Source organism: Cynocephalus volans, chromosome 2, assembly GCF_027409185.1.
Source record: "Cynocephalus volans isolate mCynVol1 chromosome 2, mCynVol1.pri, whole genome shotgun sequence".
In the NCBI taxonomy this organism is placed as follows: Eukaryota; Metazoa; Chordata; class Mammalia; order Dermoptera; family Cynocephalidae; genus Cynocephalus; species Cynocephalus volans.
Window position 1 is genome coordinate 60,281,797 of NC_084461.1, and position 21,766 is coordinate 60,303,562.

At 41.6% G+C, this 21,766-nt stretch overlaps 1 protein-coding gene and 1 pseudogene across 1 annotated transcript in view; one reads left to right on the forward strand and one right to left on the reverse strand.

Moving 5' to 3' along the window:
- Nucleotides 1-21,766, forward strand: part of MAP1B (microtubule associated protein 1B) — a 93,454-nt gene that overhangs the window by 38,743 nt on the left and 32,945 nt on the right. The gene's annotated exons all lie outside the window — the stretch shown is intronic.
- LOC134369443 (serglycin-like) lies at nucleotides 18,294-18,748 on the reverse strand (annotated as a pseudogene).

A 21,766-nucleotide genomic window follows, 5' to 3' on the forward strand; every position in this document is an offset into this window, starting at 1 on the left:
CCAACACAGTTTTCTGCTCTTTCCAGACTTTAGAAAGCTGCATGGTTGAGAATGTAGTAAACCTCTTCTGAGGTCTTATGTATCACTGTTCCTTCAGACTAACTTAGAAGGAAATTTCCTATTTCTAACCAGATGATTTATCCCCTCTTGGAAAAATGTACTAGTTAAGCCTGTTGAGATTTAGGAAGGACGGTAAGCCAAATCTCTGATTTTCTTTTTTTCAAAATAGACCTTTGTTTCACTGTATACTCTCAGCATCTATCTGATGAGCTGAATTTTACAAGAAACGTTTGGGGATTTCTTGGCATTGTTGAAAAGATTGTTAGCTCATTAGTAAGACTCTGGTCCACCCTCCTGAGATTGGAGAAGAACTTGATTTTCTAAACAGATTGTTGAAAGTCTCCCAGGACACCCTCTGGACAGAGTCGGCTTGCTCAGTGGGGATGCCCCTGTCCTCTTCTGTTGCTTCTCTGTGCTTTATTCAGAACCGTGGAGACAGAGGGCTGAGGGGTTGGGGATGGGGGCAGGAGGCAGGAGCAAAAGGGAAGGTTTTCTCTTCTACTTATAGTTCTAGATACACCCTATATCCAGAAGGAAGAAAGTGGGACGAATGAAATTGAAATAAAAATTCAAATTTATTTCTTAAAGCTGACTTCTCTGTGTACATTTGTTTTTTTTTTTTTTTTCCCCTGAATATTGATGTAGCCACTTGAGTGTACCGTGGGGAGGAAAATCCTTAGCAGGATTAAGTTTATTTTAGGATTTGGCTGTGTGTGTGCGTGTGTGTGTGTGTGTGTGTGTATTATGTGGGATCTCCTTTTCCATAATAAGAGCTAGGCCATTTCTGCATCTTTTACATATATAGGTTTTCATCCATTTTTTGAAATTGGGCTGATATTTATTCTCACTTGATTTTACAAACATGAATGCGTTGACTTGGTGTGTGACATAAGCAGATTGACCCATTTTCAACAACATCATATTTTTCAAGGTCTTGATGTCTGCTGTTTTAATTTTATTATATACTAATTACTGATTCAGAATTCATTTAATATTTTATACCATTATTATTCAGAGCACTTAATTTGAGTTCTTTTCTCTCTCTCTCTCTTTTTTTTTTTTTTGACACCGGTAAGGGATTGCAACCCTTGGCTTGGTGTCATCTGCACCGCGCTCAGCCAGTGAGTGCACCGGCCAGCCCTATATAGGATTCGAACCTGCAGCAGGAGTGCCGCTGCGCTCCCAGCGCCGCACTCTCCCGAGTGAGCCACAGGGTCGGCCCTTTGCTCTCATATTTTAAGTTTTTCTGTGGTGGTGACTGGCTTTTTATTCTAAGCATTACTAGCTGGCTACAAGCCCAAATGGCCTCAAATATTCTGGAACAACCTGTTCTGCCTAATTTAACAGTGAGGAGTAACTTAAACCCAGAGAGAACTGGATACAGGACTTTTTTTTCCCTTAAGCCATCACTGTGGTGTTAACTAGCCTTAAGCCATCTCTGTGGTGTTAACTAGCCTTAAACCATCTCTGTGGTGTTAACTAGCAGCTATAACTTCGATGTACCCTAGCTGCGCAGCGATTGGTGTATGGTTAAGTAAACCATCGAGCTGACACCCCATGGAGGTAGAGGCAATCACTAAGCATTGTGTTTACAAAGCTTGGATTAATGTGGGGAATCATTTATCATAGAACCATAAGAGAAGAAAATAGGACAAAAAAACTGTTTCCAGTGTGCTCTCAACTATGTAAAAAATGCCTGCGTGGAAAAGTGCTAGAAGGAAGTATGATCAAAGATGCACAATAATGATTGTTTCTGGGTAAAGTGATTATGCACCTACACTAGCTGCTGGTTCATTTGTGGCATCCAAATGGTCCACAATGGATAAACATTTATTCTTATAATTTTTCAAAGGTTTTTAAAGAAAAATCATCTCTTTGATTTTTTTCAGTCTCTGAACTGAAATAGGTATGGTGCCAAACTGGCAGTGCTGAGCTGGGCTAAACCTACGGTTCAGCTCTGTCCCACTGTGGTTTTTACAGCTCCATCCTTGTCCTTTAAATATAAATAACCACTGTGTCGTGACTGAGTGCTTTTAATCCCACTGGACATTTTAGGAGGACTCTTTTTTTTTTAAATGAATTTTTACTTTTAAGTAATTTTAAATTCACAGAATAGTTGCAAAGAACTCTATGTCCCTCCACCCTCCTTCCCTACTATTAACAACTCACATAACCATGTTACTTATTATCAACACTAAGAAATGGACATTAATAAAATACTGTTACCTAAACTGCAGATTTTATTCAGATTTCTCTAGGCTTTCCACTAAATGGCCTTTTACCATTCCAGGATACAATGCAAGATCCCACATTATATTTAGATGATGGTTCTTTTTTGTTGTTGTTGCTTTTTAAAAAAAATTTTAATTGACACAATGTAATTATACATACTTATGGGGTACTCAGATGTTTTGATACATGTGTATGTTGTACAATAATCAGTTCAGGGTAGTTAATGTATCAGTCACCTCATGCGTTTATCATTTCTTTGTGGTGAGAACATTCAAGTCTCTCCTCTAGCCGTAATGTCATATACAAAACCTAACTATTAACCATAGTCACCCTACTGTACAATAGACGGTGGTTCTTTTTAAAGGTACAAATCAGAACAGCAGGGTTTTTGTATAGATTATCCTATCTGTGGATCTGTTTTATGTGCATGAGAACTAGATGTTTTTTCCTGCAGCAGTGGAGAGAGTGGCACCCTGAAGTGGTTGGCCTCTTGCCTCTTGAAATGATGGGATACCTAGTTCTACAGAACCAGGGGTCTAACCCTCTTCTCTCCCCTTCCCACCTGACATTATGTGGACCAACAGGAGGTCTGTGAAGGAAAAATTATAGAATAAAGAAAGCATCTGGAAAATCCCATGCTGTTTTTATGGTATTTCTTATAAATCAACCTTTTAAAAAAAACACTACAGCTTTTGTTCACAAATGCTGTTTAGCGTGAGGAGAGCATGTCCAGCAAAGCCTTTGAAGGTGGGGGCTGCAGTGTGGACGTTGGACCGCCACCCATTGGCTTTCTGTGGCAGGAAGCAGTAACATATTTCCAGTAGAGGAACCACGAGGAAACCAACGCTATCTGAAGTCTGAGAAGAAAGCTTGTCTAGGGTCCCAGGAGTGAAAATGAGACAACAAAAGTTAGTCGGGAAATTGCACTGTGGATATGTCTGGCATCTGCTTCTATGAATTCTAACCAGACTATAGCCAAGTATTTGCTGAGCTACCTTGTATCTGCCTCGGATCTGTGTTTGCTGACTTTTTGGCATGGGTTTGTCTTTCTTTCATTCCCATGTACAAACACGAGGCAACGTGTTCACGGCACTCTGTCACACGGCAGCAGGCTGTGTTGCTCACAGTGGCTCGAGTTCTCACACCACGGAGCTGGCGGGTGTGCCAAGCCCACATCATCTTCCCCGCCGAAAATCTACTTCACACATGTGCAGGGGCCACGACTGACTCTACAAGGACCACTCGCTGAAGTTTAATCATATGAAGGTGTGAGGTCTTTAATTGGCTAAAATCTAGTTGGAAGCAATGCCATTTTGCCATTTCTGTGGGCACCAATCTTCCATTATAGTATTGCTCAGAAGTAAATCAAAGACAAGCAGAATTGAGGCCTAGAGTCAATGTGGTGGTTATTTATACTGGTGGACTGGAGTTGAATCCTGGTGGGACCGCACGCGGCTGGTGATTTGTGGCTTGTGGTGGAGGTGGTGGTGGCGGTGGTAGATAAATAAGGTAGGTTCTGAGGACTATAAACCCTTGAACATGTCAGATTCAGTCCACTTTCCTGTCTGTATTCTCAGGGTCCCTTCTCCTGGTCTTCAGTCAGGGAGAGAGAGGGGATCACTGTCCCTTGTTTAGAGACCACTGGCCAACTTTGAATAACATATGAGAGTGAAAATGACAGAGACATCTCCAGCTCTCGGCTGTGAGACCTTGTGGGCAGTGTGCTGTATGAAGACTCCCTCCCAAAGCCTTGTGCTACTGCTTTTACCACGTCCATTTAAAAGAAATCTTTTCTCCTACTTTGATGAAATGATCTCCAAAACATAATTTCTGGCTAAAACCTGCAGGTTGGAACTTGTAGTTGATTAAATGCCCTGCAAATCTTTTATATTGAACAAAAACAAAACAAATTATTGTTACTTTTATTATTTTGCTTGTAATTCCACTGGGGGATTTCTTTTCTTTGTTACTTGTTTCCTGTTCCTAGCTCACTCTCACGTGTCTGTCACAGTGGAGATGCAGTAGACACCATCAGATTTCCAGAAATAGTGTATACATGAAGTGTTCTCATGAACAGGAGTTAGGGCCAAGGATTGGGATGGACCCCCTCAGTGCCCATGTATCATGCCACACAGACTGGGTGACTCCTCCAAGTAATTGTTAGGCTGACATATTTTTGGACTGGTTGAATGTTTTTGGTCCCATTCCAGTTTGCTGTTAACAACTTCATCTATTTGTAAACAGACACAGAGGTAGTGTCTGCACAACACAGAAGGAGGCTTGGAAACTTTTAGTTAATTTGGTCAATACAGATGGCCATAGGTAGGTGAGAGTCAGGGTGAAGCCTTGGAACACACGGTCCCCAGCATCCCACCCAGCTGAACTTTGCCAACCAGGGTTTCCTGAATAGATAAACACAGGTCCCTACCAGATGGATAGGTGCTTACAGAGCAAGGTCTCCAGGCCCAGCCATTGTGCCATTCTTGGTGACCCGTCTTGGAAAATTTAGAAGCCGCTTCTTGTTTACTGTGGCCTCTTTTCCCCAGATCTACTAATTCTGGGGCTTCCAGTAGGTACTGAGCTTCTCCCTCATTCCCCTTTGTGCATTCTTCTTCGTGCTGTGAACAGACACCTTAATAATTCCTGTTGATGTCTGCATTTCTTGAGAGTATCTTCTAAACTAGGAATCTTTTATCTGGGGAGATTTTGCCCTGATAAATCTAGGTGTACTGCAGATCTTTGAATGTCATCAGGGTACTCCTAAGCCTAGATTACTCTAAATTCCAGATTGAACAATGGATTAGGAATTTTTCTGAGGACAGTATACCTGCTAAGGGAAGGCTGAACATCCTGGTAAATTGCAGCCTTACCATGTCCTTACATACTGTGTCCCTTCACTGGCTCAGCCCTTGATTGTATAAGAGCATATATTATTTCCCAAATATTTTATGTATAAAATCTGGCCTCACCAACCAAAATTGTTAAACTCCTCAAGAATGGTAATCCCATATTCTGTACATTTTGCTACTCCCAGAATAAAGCAAAAAGCTAGCTGGTGAAAGGGCTTAAATTCTAGTCTGAGGAGTTTGGATTTAATCCTGAGGAAACTGGGGAGCCAGTGGTGGTTCTTGAGCTGTGGTGTGACTTAAAAACAGTGAGTGGAAATCAGTGATTTAATGAGAGTGTGTTGGCGTGAAAACAGAGGTTGTGGTTTTGTGTATTCCTGTCCCTGGAAGTTTCTGGTAGTTATACTAACAACAAAAATATGTGACGGATTAAAGGAAAATCTCTTTGTAAATAGGGTGGAGTGTTTTAAGTCTGTACAAAGGTAATGTTCTTCATGGAGAGATTACACAACCATCATGTCCAGGCACGCAAGCCACATCCAGGGTCTCTCCACACTGTGTTCCCAGCATCAGTGGAGTCAGGAGAGCAGTATGTACTGATCGACATGGCTGTTTTTGAAACATTTCCGAAATCACTTCATTTGTTGACAGTTCCTCCCTCCCCACTTTGAGTAGCCCTTTGGTAGACAATCTGATAGAAAGAGGTAGTTGAGGATTTTTATTTTGAACACGCATCTAGCCCCTGAGGCTTGCGCCCTTGCACCTCCTTTCCTATGTTCACTTGCTCTGCTTCTGAAACCCTGGTTTTTCTTCCCGACATCCGCCATCGCCATCATACTTTCTACTCCAGGCTCCTCACGGCAGCAGAGAAGCTGCAGCCTGGCAGGGGCTGACCTAGGCCTGTGACACTGACCACTCCCTGCTCTTCAGCCTCACTTCTTTATGTACCAGGTTTCTGAAGCCCCCTCTTGGGATAAGCATTAAACTTACGAGAGAAAACAGAAATCTGTCTGACTAAATGAAGCATTTGCTTGTGGAAAAAGAAGACAATAGATGAAGGCAGAAAAAATTTTAAATCTCATTCTCTTTAAAAAAAAACAAAACCAAAAAACAAAGGCAGTCTGAAAATGAAATAGTGTGTCCACCTACTAAGAGCCCTTGTGTGCTCATTGAGCAGTAAAAGCATAAGACAAGATAGAGATGCTTAAGGACAGTAGAAAGATGAGCTATTTCTAATCCTGAAGGTGATTGTTAAATTTCAGGATGTTAGTAGTAACTCACATTTGCACAGTGCTTTCCAACATGGTTCATCTTCATTACCTCATTATTTAAATCTCAGAGCAACCCTGTGGATAAGAATTCTTATTATTCCCATTTTGCATAGCAGAAAACCACGACCTAGTAAGATTTAGGGACTCAAACATGTTTCTTTTGGTTCTAACTTTCTTTGCTGTGCATTTCCATGTACAGTATGGGAAGCCATGTTTTCTCTGACATACACAGGGACACAGAGCAAGACCAGAGTACCCAGGAGTCACCATTGTGTGTCAGAGCAGAAAGAGACTCTCAAGAGCAGCCAGTCCACACTACCTCCCCATATGCCTGCCCATTTCACAGATGAGGAAGCTGAGTACCCAGGGACACCTTGTAAGTCACAAGTCAGAACTGCAAAGCAACATATATCAGGGACCAGACTTTAGGCCCTCCCAGTTCCTAATCATTGTATTTATTTGTAGAGGGTAATGGATTATATGTCAGCTCCCCACACCAGCCCAACTGGCCAGGGGCCCAGTGACCAACACTTAGTCGGTGCTAGTGAATGTGTGTTAAACAGATGGATGAATGATGGACTGACAGTAATTGCAGCCATATGCAAATCAGTGCATTTCTTTTATATCTGTCTTGACTTTCTTTTCCTACTCAAAGATGTTTGGATTGAGAGGGTAATGTTTGTAAAAATCCCAAGACAGTCAGCTGAGAGGCTCTGTATGTGTGTAAAGTACCATCAGTGTGTTCTTATTGAGTTGCTTTTCTGTGATACTGTGGGTTAATGAAAGGCCTTTGTCGTTTTTTTAAACACAAATCTTCAATTTATTATTTAGTTTGTGGCTTTTATTAACTTACTTGAAATGCAAACAGCAGCAAAACACAGGTCAACAGCTGCAGCTGTGAGATGCAGACAGTGGGAGCCCAGGGACAAGATGGGGATGGGATTCCCGGGATCAGCAAGCCTGGGCTTCCACACTCTCCCGGGAGACTGACTGGGGAGGATGCCTTTGATTACAAGGGAGGGACGAGGGCCTCAGGGGCAAATGGGCAGCAGAACCTAAAAGGAATTATTGATCTCGGTCCCTGAAAGTGGAGAAAAGTGACTAGACAGCCCATACCTGCCTGATAAGATCCATGGCCATCCCCTAATGGATCCTTGCTGTAAAAGCAAAGTCTCAAACCTTCCAGTAATTGCTTCTGAACTATGGGAAATGATGGTGGTGAAGGAAATAAGACACGCAAAGCACTTTCAACAATGCCTTGCGTACTGAAAGCAGTTACTAAGTGCTGTGATTACTCTTTCTCCCCTGATTTTTATGATAGTTCTTGTATTCAGACGTACTAGTAAGGGATAGTGGGAAACTCTAAATGATGCGAACCTAAATGAACCTTAAATCTTATCCTCATTTCATACAACTATTTAGATGATTAAAGCAATTGGAGAAAATAAAGGGAGAGGTGTTTGGGAAATGTGACAGCAGCAGTGGAAACAAGGTAGCTGTTTTGTGGCTGGCTGAGTGGCATAGGTTTTCAATGGTGTTTGAGTTATGTGATTTTAGGATGACTAATTTGGAGAGGACCACCAGTGTGTTGATTGGTAAAGCAATGACAACTTGAAATTCTGGTGATTTCCTAATGAGATTCAAAACTTATGCTCAGGGGGAATGAATAAGGAAGGCGCCAGGTAAGATTGAGGTATTAAAAGCAGGTGCTGTTTTCATTCTAGGGCTCCCACATGGTGAGTGAAGCAGTTTAGGAGTAAGTGCTGATGGATAAAGACTTTTTTTTTTTTTGTCAGCTGACCAGTAAGGGGGATCCAAACCCTTTACCTTGGTGTTATCAGCATCATGCTCTCCTAAGTGAGCTAACCAGCCAGCCCCAGAAGACATTTGAGTGGAGAATACCTAGAGAAAACCCAGGCATCTTTGAGAGGGGGAGAAGCAATCTGGGTCCAGGAAGATTTTATATAAATATGTAAAATTTGATTTTGAAAGGGTGCATTTATGCAGGAAGTTCAGGATTTGGGCAATACGTCCAGTTCTAATCATTACGGTAGTGACAGCTACACCCATTTATTGAGTACCCATGGGCCAGGCTCCTTATGAACAAGACCTCAGTCCTCACAACAGCCCTGTGTAGGTTTGGGTACTGTTATTCTCATTTACAAAGGAGGAACCTGAGGGTCAGAGAGATTAAATAATCTGCCTAAGGTCACAGCTAGCAAATTGCAACGCTGGGATTGAACTAAGGCCTGCCAGTCTCTAAAGCCTTTTTCACTGCCTCTAAGAGAGAAGGAGCCTTGTGCAATGAAGACTGAAAAAAAAAATTGACCCTTGATGAAAGATTGTAGAAAGGTTATCCTTCTTTCTTTGACGAAGAATGTTTAGGATTTAGTCAAAACTATATATGACTACCCCACTATATCTACATTTGGGTTTATTTCTTAGGAGTCCTTTGGAGATTCTTCGGAATCTCTTTGGAGAGAGCACAAATGTCCTGTGTCTAGAAGCTACTGAAAAGGCAGATCGTATATGTTAATATGATGAAGAGTATCACTAGGTGCCTACTTCCTGTGGACTGGCAAGTAATTGACATTGGGCCATCTCCTAGCTTCACTGTGTATATACAATTATCTGTTTAGGTTGACTGTCTGGTATTGTATTGTCGATAAATACCATTATACCAGTGATGTAACTTATGTCCTGGGGAAGAAGTGCCTTCTAGACTCTCTTAATAGTCATGAAAAATTGGCATTGATGGATTTTAAAGGGAGTCTTTAAGGCATTAAATGATGGAAATAAAGAAAGAAACACTTGTGAAGATTCATCGTGGATTTTAGGGGCCCTCCAGGAACCAAAAAGTTTCATACCAAATTCACATTTGCGTCTGAACTGCCTTTCGTTTGGCGATTTCCTAATGTGACCCAAATGAGAGGGAACAATTTTCTGAGACTGAATAGTGTGAGATCCAGGCCTTCCTTGTGGCTGTTTTCATTTGAGAAGGGCTGGGGGTGGGGCTGGGGCTGGGGCACCCAGCCTCTTTCTGCACGAAATAACGCTGTTCACCCGGTAGAGGATGGGGCTCCACCAAAATTATACCCAACTAGCTCCTCCTCTATTGCCTTTTCTTTTTCCAGCATTTCCTAGAGCTAAAATGTGATGGCTTTTTTAGTCTTTGTAGAGAAGAGCAAACATGTGTGTTTGAACTGAGCAAGGGAAGAAGGTTCAGCCATGCCTTTATCTTCTTCTCTCCTTTGTATTTCTATTTTCACTTGAGCATAAGTGAGAATCGGGAAGTGGGAGGGAAGAAGGTGTGATTGCAGATTACAGAACAAAGGGCAGTTTTCAGTTGTAGGTTAGGTACTTAAAAAAAAAAAAAAAAAAAAAAAATCTCCCCAAACCAAAAAGAAGAGCTTTCTGTAGCTACTTCCCAGCTGTTTTTGAAAAGACCTGAAAAGTGAATAACATCTTTAATCAAGAGCAATAGTATTAGGTCTTTTACTACAATTATACTTTTCTGTGAGCCTATGTTTATTTTGCCAGGCTAGAAATACCCAAAGTAATTTAAACAACTGTGACTATTGTCTAGGAAATAAGTGTAGGCTGGGAATAGCCTGGCTGATTACACTGTTTAGAAATAAGCCTTATTTTTTGCAATCCCTTTAAGTAGGAAGGGTTTATAAATGTTCCTGCAATTGATTGTAGTATGGTACCTTCTGTTCATGTCAACTCAGTAGCCTCGGGATGGGATCATCTTATTCTATAGTAAGTCTGTTGTAGAGTGAACAGGGCTAGTCCTATTCCTTGAGACTGGTATATAGGCAACATCAAAGAGGACTTGTGAGAAATCTCTTAATCCTCAGAAAGTGGAAAATAGGGCAAACTGTGACTCACACCAGAATCCTTGGTGTGACTTGCTAGACATTGTTGTAGAATCTTTGTCTCCGGAGATCTTCAAGAACAAGCAAGATTTGACCATGAAAATAAGTGGCTGTTCATTGGTCCTAGACCTTGAACTGTTACCTGGATGGATGAATGAGTCTAACCTCAGGCCCAGAGAGAGTTGGGGATTTCATAGGCCAGAAAGACCCCAGAACATAGTACTATGTGGTTGCTAAGCTCCAGAGCCCGCCATTTACATCATGTGACTAATGAGTGATGTCCTGGGCCTGGGCAACACAGTGGCCATGGGGAGAACATATTACTTCTCCCTATGATTTGGTACATCCACCTTCAAGAATCCCAGAGCAGTAGACAGAAGAGCACAGTGGTCCTGAGGGGGTGAGAAGATGAGCTTTGATGCCAGATGCACCTGGGTTTGGATTCCAGCTTTGGCACTTGCCAGCCATGTGGCTTTTGACTAGTCCCTTAATTTCTATGCACCTCAGTTTCTTCATGTACACAGCGAAATCAATCATACAGCTCTTGCTGAGAATTAGAATTACTGTGGTAGGCAAAGAACTTGTAATAAATAGTCACTCAGTGGTAGCTGTTATGTGCACGTGAGTGCCGGTGTTGGTGATACAGTGAAGGGATGAACAAGCTGAAAAGCTTTCTCTCTGTGAGGCTCTTTTCGACTGAAAAGGCTTCTGGCCTGGATTCCGGCAGACAGATGGACAGGAAAGTTGCAGTTGGTGAAGAGTCATGATGACGTTGGGACTTCCTCTGCCCTTTTCTCCCCCAAGGACTCTTCTGCACCCTCAGCTCACGCATAGGCTCTGTTGATGGTGTGCTGAAAGCAGAGGTGTTGTCTGAGACAGAATTGACAGCTGGTTCAGAGGCTTTATGATGAACTAGTACTAAGTTATGATCACCAGAGAGTGCAAAGGGCCTTCAAGCCTGAGACAGTACTGTAGGCACATCTCACCATATAAGGTCCCGAGGCAGGGGACTGGACCTGATGACATGTAAGATCTAATCTTCTGTCATCAGGGATGAGGCATGCCAAGTAGCAGATCTGGTGTGATAAGATGAGTGTCTGAGCTGGGAAGAAAGGGGAGAACCCAAGTAGTGGCAGAAGTATTTTTTTTCCTGTGAATGTCTGTCAACATCAGTATGACAGTCTAAAGACCTTTTCACCCCCTCTGAGATATTTTCAAAGTGACTAACTGGAAACATCTTTGCTGTAAGGGCCACGACATAAATGGGAAACGATCTTCTTTTCCTCCCTTTTTCTCTAACTCCTTGGAGGAGAGATGAAAATAAAATGCTTTTTAAAAAAATGAAGACATCCTAAAAAAGAAAGTTAACAAAAACCAAAAGGAAATTGTTCCTTAAACAGCTTCCTGCCTACTCCCTGCAGTTACATGCATCACTTTATGGTCGTGCTTATGAAATATTTCTGAAGAAATTTAAGGATGTTTGAATAATCTTTGCTTCCTTGCTTAGATTCTGTCACCTCAACAGAGCCCAGGGTCTTTGCTGTGTACATTATTGTGAGGGACCCAATACAGTAGGGTGTTGGTAAATATTAAACCATCATTATTAAAAAGTGCTTCCCTTTCCACTTTGAGTCCTTTAAGTTTTATGAATGCACGTGGCTAGAATGCTAATTACTGCACAGTGCGTGTTGATCAGGAGTGATTACAACACCCGGCTTGAAGGCTTCCAGTGTGGAGTGAGCACTTTTATTTCCTCCATCAGAGTTTGCCATGAGGGGTCTCTGAAGACTGTGAAAGCAACTGTAGAGGAGCCTAAGAAGAGGAGACTTGCTGAACATTTTGTTAAGAGTTCCCTGCCTCCACTCATAGTTTTATAAATAAGGCAGTTATGTTTTCAAGTCTTTCTTTTCCAAAAGAAGGGAGAATGTAGGCCAGCAGTTTTAGCCAAGTGGATGAGATTCCATGTTTTTGCCATCATTGACCCAAATAGGTAACTAAGAATTAAGCTTAAACTGCTTCTCTTGCAGCCCCTCTGTGGCTTCCAGTAAGGAATCTGAGCAAAATCTAGATTAAGAATCAAAGACACATGAGACGATATCACTGAATAGAATGCTTCCATGTGCTGTGTGATAGAGTGCGGGTGCAAGAGGGAGGCCTCCGGATCACAGAGCTGCGAGGTCACGAGGTCCTCTGCCTCTGCAGCGGCTGTTCTGGGGAGGCTAGACATCAGATACTTACACATTACTCCTGGCTCTGCCATTATCTTGCTAAGACAAGTCTCTTAGCCTTTCTGAACCTTAATGTCTTTATCTATAAAACAAGGGTTTGGAATAGACCAAAATTTACCTTTCCATACACTTGAGTTCCAGGCTATAAGACTTCTAACTGGACTGTATCTCTCCATTCCAGAGTCCTGTACCCCAGGGCATGTAGGTTCCTTGTAGGGTGCCTCCTTGCCTCACTTTACCCACCACCCTTTGGGTCGTGGAATTTGTAATGTCAGATAGTCGTAATGGGCTTTACAAATTTCAGAGGAGTTGCTTATTACAATTTCAAATGTGGTTATAAATCACTGAAGCTTAGAATTGACAGGGGCTCCTAGAGAATCTTTTAGGGAGGTCAACCCATCACCCGGCACTAGAACAATCTCTAGAACAGAGGTTCCCGAATCGGCCTGGTGATCAGAATTATCGCCCAGAGCTTTTTAATCACAGACTTCAACCCTTCCTCAAGAGTTTCTGATTCAGCAGGTCTAGATCAGACCCAGCAATATGTAATTGTAGCAAGTACCCCCTCTGCTTCTAATGGTCAGCCAAGACTAGGAACCAGCATTCTAGAACTGCTGGCAGGTAGATCAGTGTATCCTTGTTTCTCATGCATCTCCATAGTGGGGGCTTCGCTACCGCATAAGACATCCAACTCCCATTCATGCAATCTTTGAAAATGTGCCTTGACTCTAAAACACTGAAATTATTAGTTGATTATATTTAAAAGCCACATTTGTAGGTAAAATGTGGTAATTTATTTAATTACTAGATCAAATCCAGGTACCTATTTTTAACAACGTATTCTCAGGTATTTATGTTTAAGTGGAATCATAGCTTGTGTGGGATACATTTATGCAGCTACTGTATTTTAAAAAACTAACTATTGGAGCTGGCCAGTTAGCTCAGTTGGTTGGAGCATGGTGTTGTAATACCAATGTCAAGGGTTCAGATCCCCATACTTGGCTAGCTACCAAAAAAAAGCAAAAACAAAACTAACTATAAATTTTAGTCTAAATCAGTCTCTATTCCAATCTGCCTCATTTGCAAAGCCTCTTTTCAACTATTCTACATCCATTTATTTAATCATCACTCTTTTTAAAACCTCTAACTACAATTTTGATGAGGAAGGCTTTTCCTCATAGTCATCTCCACTGGTGAAAAATAAGTAAATGCCAAGCATCTATGTGTAAGAAAGCACCAGATGCTTTCTTGAAAACTGATTTCTGACATTGGAGTGGGCCTCAGCCTTGACACACCAAGGAGAACAGGTGGGGTTTGTGAACCCAGGAATGAGCACCATGTACTCTGGGGGCACAACTTTAGGGAAGACTCCCCAAAAGGGGCAATGTCTCTCCAAGACCTGAAGGACAAGGGGAAACAGCCAAGTCAATAGGAGGAGATGAGTATCTTGGACAGAGAGAAGAGAATATGCAAAGATCCAGAAAGAGCAGGCAGAACAGAGCAACTTCCGGGAAATGCAAGTGGTTTCCTGTGGTTTTCCATCTCATGGGGGTGAGATGAAGTCTGAAATGGTAAGGGCGGGCCAGATCGTGAGCAGCCTTGTAAGCCACGTTAAGGAGCTTGGATTTGTCTCAAAGACACTGGGGACACCTGAAATGTATCTAAGGAGAAGGCGGCTGGATGATGTTGAGGATCATGAAGGAAGCACAGTGGTTGCACGTGACACTTACGCAGTGCCGACACTATTCTATCACACACGCGTTACCCAATAACTCATTTACTCCTCACAGAAACCCTACGAGATAGGTACTATTATTATTCCCACTTTACAGATGAGGGGATGGAGTTCTCGGGAAGTAAAGTAAATTACCTGGAGGCAACATAACCTGTAAATGGTGGAGCTGAAATTTGAACCCGTTAATTTGGTTCCAGAGTCTGAGCTCTTAACCGGAAGCAAATGTGTACATAGAAATCCTGCTAGCTGTAGTTTGTAGAATGGCTAGGACAGGTGCACACCTGGAGATGAGGAGAAAGGTGGGAGGCACTGTTTTATAATTCAGGTGAGGAGAGATAATAATCTAGGGTAGGGCTGTGACAAGGGTGACATCTGTAGTCTGAAATTAACTTTTTTGCATCAGCTATGGGTTAGAATCTTTTGAGCAAATTGAGTTGAAGAGCAGTGGTTCTTTCATTGTGTGACATTAATTTGGCTATTCTCTGGGTCTCCTCTTATGGCTTAAAAAGGGGCTGATGATGAGCTGGGTGGACGACATTTCTCTGATGATGCTGCCACCTCCTCTCTTTGCTGGTGCCAGCTTTCTTGTTTGAGCCGTAGAGCTCATGCCCTGACAAGACAAGCAGAGAAGTCGCATGGAAATCACATGCAGCGTAACCAGGGAGCCAACATAGTTGCTTTCAGTAATTTAATTAGACTTCCATTCTGAGGTGGGTGGGATCTCATTTCTAGCTCCTTTATGCATTTTCCTTTCATCCAGGATAAGTACTGTATGGTTTTAAACATATCGGTCTCTTGGGTGAACATTGCTTTCGCTGACTGTTTTGCTTGCCAGGATATTTTGGCCAAACAGTTTTAGTATTTATTTGTTAGGGAGTTTTGCCTTTTAGGTAATATTTACCTATTAGTATTTTTTTCTGGAAGTCTCTTTCTTTCTTTCATTGCTTCCTTTCTTTCTTCTTTTGTTTTTTTAACAACTGGGTCTACCTGTTAGTGATTGGACACATGTATCATTCACTGCCCTGCTGTTGGTTTTTGAACACTGTGAAAATCTTGAAAGGCTAAAACCAAAGTACAGGAACCATCAAAGCCTACTCTTTAGAAATCAAATGTAATTTGTCAGCTAATTCCTAATGGATTTCTCGGTGTTAATTTTCCTTGGATCCTTGGTCAAAAAATAGTCACCCAATCTGTCTCCTTCTCATGCCCATATTTTAATTCTTTGGCAATCACTATCTGATATTTTTTCTTGCTCATTTGTTTATTTTTACCCATCTGCTCCCACTAGAAAGTAAGTCTTGCTGACCCTATATCCCCAGGACCTGTCATACAGGAAGTTCTTAATATATATTTGTTGAATGAATGACTGACTGAATGGATACTTAAGTTATACACTTTAAGTCTAGTGCACAGACCCAGCATCTAAAATAAATCAGGATTTAAAAGGTCATCCACCAGTTGGTTAAAATACCAACAGAATAGAGATGTTACTTATGACATTAGATGGTGTTGCAGAAATGTGTCCAGGAGGAAGAACCAGGAATGAGAGAGTCTTATTCCTCACCAAAGCCAGGGCAGGACCTAGAGCAAGTCACATGGCCTCTCTTGGGCTCAGTGTTCTTATCCACTCCACAAGAGGACTGGATGTAATGATCATTAGTTCTTTTAACCACTTACTGAACAGGACTATATCACTACCCTAGATAGAAAGGCCGTGCCATATAACCGTAAACATGCACATTCTATAAGAAAAAATGCATTACTATTGGACTACAAAAAGCTCATCAGTGAGTCACCCCAGTCTGTCACTGATAGAACACGCACCACGTGTTGGGAGATAACATGATGGAACATGCTGAGTGCTATGACAGAGGAAGCTGCAAAGCCTAACTGTAGAACCAGATGAAATCATAATAAGAACCAGGGAGAAATCATAATAAGAGCTAACATTTCAATAGCTCTGATACCCCATCACGTTCTACCCTCAGTGACTCTCAGAGGTAGGAATTATTATTATTCCCATTTAACAGACAGGGCTTAGAGTCACTTGCCCCAAATCGCACAGCTGGCAAGAGGACTTAAACCCAGTTCTTCTGGCTGCGAGTGCTAGGCCCTGAAATCTAGACTAACATCCTAGCTACGGTTTGGCAAATGCAGGGAAAACTCCAGCACTTTGAGCCTCAGAGAGTTTTCTCAACATTTTCTCCTACAGTATTGGCTTTTCTGGCTTATACAGAGCCTCTCCAAGGAGCACTGTTTCCTAATCCACATAAGAGTCCAGGGAGCTAAGGGCAGCATGCAGACCCCTTTCCAGTGTCTGAGATCATGGGGAGGAGTATTCCAGGATCCTGAGAGATGACAGGCAAATGCATATGTAAAAATGCATGTGTAAGAATGCATGTGATTTTGGCCCATGTAGAATATTCTGTGTAGTGTAGTTCTCTCTCTCCCACTGATCACAGAGCAGTGCTCACTCCCTAGACAGGACAGAGCCATTGCTTCCAAGCACTCAGGGTGTCTCCCCCAGCCCTGTGATATTTACTTCCTCATCCCTTAGTTGTCTGCAGTCAGCAAGGCCTTGTGATAACAAGAGGCTGAGGGAATCCTCCCTGTGGAAATCCAACAGTGGCATCACTTGCCTTTATGACTATTCTCTGATGACATATAAAGGCAAACGAAGCTCTAGGCAGCAGTAGCAGGCCGGCTTTGAGTCAAAACTGAATTAAAAACTCGTTAAATACTTCAAGCTAGTAAGGCTGACTGGGCTTGCTGTGGCTGGAAAAGCTGAGAGTGGAGGATGGGAAGGGGTGGACACCTGGGCTGGCAAGCGGCAGGTATTGAGCAGGGCAGGGCAGGGCAGTCCTGGACACAGACAAAACAGGGCCAACTTGCCCATCATGCAGATGTTTGTAAGTGTACAAGTTTGGCGCAGCCACATAATGCATGCTAATTGCTATATTTCCTTTTTCTTCCCCCCCTAGGGGAAATGCTCAGTTGGAAAGCTCTGAAACCAAAGAGGCAGTGCAGAAATGCCAAAATGTGGACATTACAAAAAAAAAAAAGAAAGACAAAGAACAAAGGGAAGAAAGGGATCCAAATTTACAAAATGGCTTAGCATTCTACTAAGTCAGCATCTCCCTGTTCCATGCAAGCCTTATGGAAAATAAGTAAGCAGAAGGCTATGATTTCCTATGTGTGTTGCTTTTCACAGCATCTGTCCCATAGTTTGAAATTTGTTAATTGGGTTTTTTTAAAAAGTAGAAGCCAAATTTTCACCTACCAAAGATTAGAAAATTAGTAAGTTAAGGTTAAATTTCAGAGTAGTTATCATAGCTTCTAGCAAATATTAATAAGAAAGTGTGAGCAGGTTCTCTCCCTACTACGTTTCTGGACAAGGCACCTCTCAGTTGACCACAAGACTCAGATACAAACTGGGGAGGCCACACAATTGAACCATTTAAAATAATTGTCCATTAGTAAGGAAAGACTCACTCAGAATATTTTTTTTATGTCCTTGTGCGACTGTCATTCTTTAGATCAAGTAAAAACAAACCAAGACATTAAAAGAATAATTTGTCTAATGAAGCTAGAGTACACAGACATATTATATTGAAAGAAAAAAGACCAGCGAAGAGAAATTTTTTCTTTATCATTGGTATCTAGGTCCCGAGTTGAAGTACTGGTAAGTGAACTTTGTATCTTTCCTCCAATAATGTTTGATTTTTTTTTAATTTTAAAAATAATGTAATTTATTCTTTGAAGCAATTTTGTAGATAGGAGACATTTGGGAAATTTCATAATGAATTTAATTGGATGTGACAGAAATGCGGTGCAGACATTTTCCAGAGCAGTGTCAATAACACATTAAACCATCAGCTTATGTCCTTTAAGAATTATAATTTAACGAGTGACTTAAATTTAAGCCTTTTTCCAGATATTTTAAAATTCCTGTAAAACTTCCTGTCCCAAGATTAAACATTAAGCCACAGTGCACAGAAGATACTGAATACATAATCAGATGCCAATGTCGGGAAACCCCTATTTTATTTAATAAAATCCTCTTCTGATCCATTATCCCCCAAATCCTGCTTGTCTGAGGGCAGATTCCCTTTGAGAAACCTGACGTTGGGAGAGAAAGAACATCATCTCCAGCTGGGGCTGGTATTCTGTGTCCAATCTCAGTTAGGAAGCTGCTTTGAGAGCCTGAGCCAGAATGGTCCTCTGAAAGAGAGACGACATTATACAGGTTCTGGAACTTCTTTGGAAAAGGGTCAGTCCTTAAAAGGAGGATCCTGTTGGATTTGCGTGGAGGCAGGATGAACAATAGCCCCTTTTCTTCAATGCAGTTTGCAGAATAACTATCTGGTCTGCAGTAAACCCACCAGTACCTGGCTTTTCATGTAGAATAACCTTGTACTGAAGATTCCAAAAACAGGATCAGGGAGAGTGCCAGGAACATCCTAGTGCCCTTGGGCAGCCAGTGCACAGTGACCAGCATGCTCTAGCCTCTGCTCTCCTGCACGCCAACCTCACAATTGGGAATGTAGCACAGTGTTCTCTGTTCCTTTTAGGAAAGATTCCTGACCTCAAACCCAACCCAGGACATAGGTCACAATTTCCTTGGTTTGGGGGTTCTTTTGTCCTTGAATGAACAGGAATCAGGAACAACGTTAGGTTTTCCTCTGGTTGGACTGCTGAACCTCAGAAAATAGGCAAGCACTGCCCTTCCCTCCTCTCCTGTCCCTGTCCAGTGCATGTTGCCCTGCCAAGTCCCTGAGCTGAAGAGGGCCTGAGTCTTGCTTGGTTCCTGCCTTTCCAACCCTTAATTTTGAATCCTCCCCTTTTGCAGATATCTGAGTTTACATCAAGGAGTAGTGCCTTCTGTAACCTTAGTGTGCTCCGTCTTACCTTCCAGCTTCTACAGTGACAGCCTCTGCTCCAGAGTAAATGGGCAAGGTGCTCAGTGTTGCTCTGTGGATAGGAATCGGACCTTCTTGCTTTCAGTTCTACTCAGGAGCTCTGGCACAAGACATTCTGTGGGGCTGTGTTTGGCTCATTCTTGTCCAGAACTGGCCTACCTGCTGGCATTTTTACAGAGATAAAATATACTTCCAATTGAACAAAGAGTAATGGATTGTAAGAACTTTGATTAGCATACATATGGATAACTGCATATATTCTAAGTGTATAAATAATAAAAAATATCCAATAGAGAATAATGGGACATAGGAATGGAGAAAGTGGTTTTATGCATGCGTCCTTTCTTATAAGAACCTGTTACTTTCTCATGGAAATTAAAATCTGGAGATTTTCTAAAGAGCAAGTTTTCCCACAGTCCCCAGATTATTCTCCTCCATCCCTGAACTCCTTCTAAACTGGAATTTCAGTCTTTCTTAAAAGAAGATAGAAGAGGATAGAATTTGCTTGTCTACCTTGTCTGACTTGCTGTGCACTGTAGGTTTGGAGCTGTTTCTCAGGAGAGTTTCATCTGTTCAGAATATATTTATCAATGCCTAGAGAATGCCCCTTGGCCATATTTGATTGAATTGTGTCAGAAAAAAAAATCTGTTTGTCAAGTAGACACTAATGAAATATTTGGCCTGGACTTATTCCTTTTGTTTCCTGTGTCACATTTTCCTAAGTCTGCAGATGTATTTGTTCAGCTGCAGTCTCCTGGAGAAGGTCAACAGTATTCACCTGAAAATAAATAAAAAATAAATGGTTAAAGTAAGAAATGAACCCTCTGCAAAAAGTGTGGTTTGGGGGAATGCTGTGGCACCCCATTGATAGTGACCTTGTGAAGACCTTGTAGTTGACTATAAAATGAAAACGAAATCTTCCTAATGATGCCTGATTTTGATTCTTTTAAGGGAACCTAAGGGGTGGCTGAATGACCAGAGGCAAAATCCAATGCATTTGTGAGAAAGCCAAACATACACAAACAGCTCCTGTTACTTTTGAACATTTTTTGGCACTAATCACATAAAAAGAGCGAGGCAGTATTTCCTTTTTAATTATTTATGTCTGGCAGTGGTCTTTCTGCTAATGGTGACACAGGAGTTTATTTTTCAGATCCTGAAGGAAGATCACCTGATTTGCTCATTTCTGATGGCTGCATTTCAGTCTACACTATTATAAGTCCCATTCAGAAATTGAATGGGTGTTTGTGTGTAACTATGGGTATCTATGTTTTTAGTTGTCTTGTTTTGCAAAAGACCATCATCACCTAAATGCATATAGGTGGAAGGCTCTGATCTAGGTCAGCTCTGTGAGATTCACTTAGAAACTGCCACCGTCACAGTAAGATATCTTCAAGTAAGATATTGTACGGGAAAGAATGTGAAAGCATTTTAACTGTTTTAAATTAGTTGGAGGCAGTAACTCATATAAATGCGAGTATTTATGCACTTCCTCTAATTGAGTTATGTGATATAGAGACTGTTAACCACTACCAGAATTTGGGGGGAGAAGACAATCCTGGGAATTGAAGTGGACAGAGAGATATTCCCAGAGAAGATAAAACATGAGTTGGGCCTGTAAGGAGTGGATTGGATTAGATTTAAGTAGGTATGATGCCTTATTTTATGGCACAGTAAATGGTATCATCAAATAATACTCTTTATTTAAGACAGCTTTTAAAAAAAACTGTGCCTCTGGGGTAAAACATGAATGCAGTGACCAGTTGGCATGAATATCTGATTTGCTGAAAACTTAGTTTGCTTTTTGTGTAAATTAAATTAACACGTCAGTATTGTAAATTACCGGTTTGTTTCATGTAAGCTTTTAATAGTATGGTTCATTGAAATTGAATGCTGTTAGGTGAAATGAAAGACTTGGTGGCTGACTTGAAAGTCAGGAGCCTGCATGCTACCTGCCAAAGTATGATTCTTGAAGGTCTTAAGTCAGCTGCAAGCTGGGTTTCATATTCATATCTCTTTATCCCCTCTAAAAACAATGGTATGAAGGGCAGAAAGAAGGTCAACTCGGTGTATAATGTTCCTAAGAGAATATTGTATTAGTTCATGCAGTTGCTCCCCTTTTACCCTTTTAATGAATATTTTACTGCTGAAGTATAGGGTTTGGGTTTGGTTGAGGGGAGAGAGGTGAAAGGTTTAGTTGGAGAAAGTTCTGTGAAATTTCTCCTGTCTCTGTGCCCACTGAGAGAGGAGCTAGAACTACCTTGTAAACAAGGGCTCAATATTCTTTGTGGCAGAGTCTCTGAAGACGTGGTCAGAACAGTTCACCTAATAAGACCTTGTTGCATGGTCCTCTTTAATGCCTAGTAAATAGGGCTAAAATATCTACCCAAGGCTTTATGTTTATGTAACTTACCAAGTCTTCAAAACTGCTGCCCTTCTGCTGCTGCTGCCTGTAAGGATAACGTACAGAGAGTAGAAGAGGATAAAGTGGAAGGGAGAACACAGACTGACTTCTTCCCTGCTTAGAATAAGAAAAAATAGTACATAAAGGAGGAGAGAGAACATGTGAGCAAATGTGGTGGCTTTTCTGTGGCTGT